The sequence below is a fragment of the Felis catus genome, chromosome B2 (genome assembly GCF_018350175.1).
Source record: "Felis catus isolate Fca126 chromosome B2, F.catus_Fca126_mat1.0, whole genome shotgun sequence".
Lineage (NCBI taxonomy): Eukaryota > Metazoa > Chordata > Mammalia > Carnivora > Felidae > Felis > Felis catus.
In genome coordinates, this window is record NC_058372.1 from 95,179,536 (window position 1) to 95,182,660 (window position 3,125).

At 38.5% G+C, this 3,125-nt stretch overlaps 1 pseudogene; it reads left to right on the plus strand.

The window, feature by feature from the left end:
• Positions 1–1,000: 1,000 nt before the first annotated feature.
• Positions 1,001–1,829, plus strand: LOC101096394 (annotated as a pseudogene).
• Positions 1,830–3,125: the final 1,296 nt, after the last annotated feature.

Consider the following 3,125-nt stretch of genomic DNA (forward strand, 5'->3'; position numbering starts at 1 on the left):
AGAAACCAGAGGCCAGGACTTGCCCTATTCAAAGGGGTAAAACTACAGTCCTCCTTAGCTTCTCTAGCCAGAAACCTATCTTAGAGCATAAAGTGGAAAAGAGAAACAGACATGATACGGTTTCTCTTGCAATTATTTTTCTCACTACACCACACACACACACACACACACACACACACACACACACACACAGGAAAAAGACCATCCACAAACTTAACCATATTTAATGTTTGTTCTCCATCTCAACCTCCCTGAGGTTCATCCCCATCCTACACTCATTTGACCAATTTTGTGGTAGAAGGTAGGAAGGGGAGAGAAAAGAAATAGGAGATATGGGGGCAGGGCATCAGTAGAAGGGAGCAGCTATACCCACTCAAAATTCAAGGAACTAGAATGAGAGCTAAGACAAGAATAGGAGCTCTCACACCTTGGACCTCATGTTCACAGCCCTGCTTTTCCTTTCTCCACTCTTCCTGAGGCTAATCCTATCATCTCCAGAAACCTTCTCACAATCTCAGACCTCCAGTCCAGTCTTTCAGTCTTGAAGCCTTTTCTCTGCATGTGCAGGCACACTAGAACATCAATCTGCTTTCTCCTTAAACTCCTATTTCCTTTATACTTACAATAGAAAGTTATCCCATTCCTGCTTCAAAGTCTTTTTGTTGATCATTTCATTATGCTTCTCTATACTATGTTCCTATAATATGTTCCTGCTATATATGTACATAGATAATATATCCCAGCTCCATTTAGATAGAGAGATATAGATTATAGATAGAAATAGAAATGTTTAAAACTTTCCTATGGCCATGATGTTCTGTTAAAAAATATATATAATATATAAATATTTATATATTATAAATAATTATAATTAATTAATATAATTAATTAATATATATTAAAATATATACAATATATAAATGTATATATACACTTATTACAAATGTAAATTGGTCAATATATATAATATACATTATATGGCTCTTTCCCATCTTGCAAGATGGCAGGTGAAAAGGCTGAGAAACCAGATATGAAGGAGAAGAAACCTGAAGCCAAGAAGGCTGAAGCAAAGTTAAAAAGTGTAACTTCAAGGCCAAAACACTCAACAGGGTAAGCCTCAGTGCAACCAAAATCCCATCCTAGTCAAAGGACTTGGCAAATATTCCTGATCTGCTATGTACAAGAGGAAATAGCAGCTAAATTCAGGATTGAAAAAAAAGGAACAATGTTCTTGCTACTGTCACAAAACCAGCTGGTGGTAACAAGAATGGTGATACCAACTAGTTAAACTTCACAAAGTGCCCAGACACAATCCTACTGAAGATGTTCCTCAAAAGCTGTTGAGCCACAGCAAAAACCCCTCAGACAGCAGGTGAAAAACCTGAGCTACAATCACTCCCGGGACCATTCTGATCATCCTCTCTCAGCACCACAGAAGTAAGAGGCTGATTTTCTCAAGGCATCTGAGCAGGGGCTTGCCACTTGTGACTGGACCTTTGATCCCCAATCCAGTTCTCTACATAGAACACAAAAGAAATTTGTCATCACCACCCCCACCCAAACTGATATCAGTGGTGTGAAATCCCAAAACATCTCACTGATGACTTCTTGAAGTCAGCATCTCAGTGAGCCCAGACACCAGGAAGACGAAATCTTTGACAGAGAAAGACAAGCTCATAGAACAAAGTGATTCAGCGGTGGACACCCAAATTCTGCCAAAAATCAAAGCTGTTCCTCAACTCCAGGGCTACCTCCATTCTGTGTTTTCTCTCTCAAATGTAGTTTATCTTCATGGTGTTCTAAATCACTTCCAAAGAATCTATAACTGATTCTTATCAGCATAAATAACTGATACATTTTTTAAATTATTCTGGTTGGTGTTAGTATAAGATTTATTTCAAATGTAAGCTGGTCAACATGACAATAAGTATATATAAATCTTAGAGATAATTATTAAATATGTAGATACATCGTATTGGAAATGAATCTCTTAATGAATTCAGTGACACTGGGTTTTATCCCACTTCAGGTATCTATGATTTGTTGTTACTTAATGCTACACTGTGGAAGTTTTCAGAATCCCTTCTTTTCCCAATTTTTCATTTCCAGAGAGGTCAGCACTAAAAAAGTGCTTGTTTCATCTACCTAAATATATAGAGGAAATAAAAGATTTCTTACAGTGTTGACCCTAAATTCCAGGGTGTCCTTCCTAGTTACATACCAAAATGACAAAGTGGTCCATCATCAAAAATCATTTTTAAAGCCCTAACTGCTGACTGGATATTTAGAGCCTCCTTCAATTTTGTGGAAAACCAAGAACTGGAGACCAATTGCCTTGAGAATAGATTTGGGGTTTACTTCCATGATAAGAGTTACTCATTTTTTCCACACCATCGTCAAGCTTTTGAGTTATTCCTTATTTCACCTCCCACATGATTTTACACTCTAGGACAAGGCACCCTAGCAAGATTCACTAGGAAATAAATATGACTTTATTCAGAAAGAGATAGGACAGGTAAATGAGGCCTTTGGGTAGATCTATTTTAGGAGAGCATTTAAAGATGATTCTCTCAGAACTATATGTGCCTGCACACCCTTAGAATTTCTTCACGCACCCCAGGAATATGCATATCCCAATGTGAATGCCACTAGGCTAAAGACCCTGTATGATCTAGCCCCTACCTGCTTTCCAATCTCCTTTCAAACCCTTCTTTCCTCCATGTTTTCAGTTCCTCTGGGTCCTTGAGCACATAGGTCCTGCTGCCTAAACATCACTATCTCAGAGACACCTTCTCTGACCATCCAACACAAAATAGGTTTCCAGGGCATTCTCTCTTGAAGTTCTCCAACTCTTCTCCTTCCTAACACTTATCACAACTTGCCATCATGCATTCATTGGTATTTATTTTAGTGTCTAATGTGGTCCCCTACCAGCACCTTTAGCATCAATTAAGAACTTGTTAGAAAAGCAAATTCCCAGGCCCTACCCCACACCTGCTCAACAGATCTCTGAATGAAGGTCTAAAGCAATCTGTGTTTTATTAAGCCTTCTAGGTGTTTCTGATGCCACGATCATCTGAAAACCTGTACTGACTCATATTCTCCATGAAAGTAAAGACTGTGTC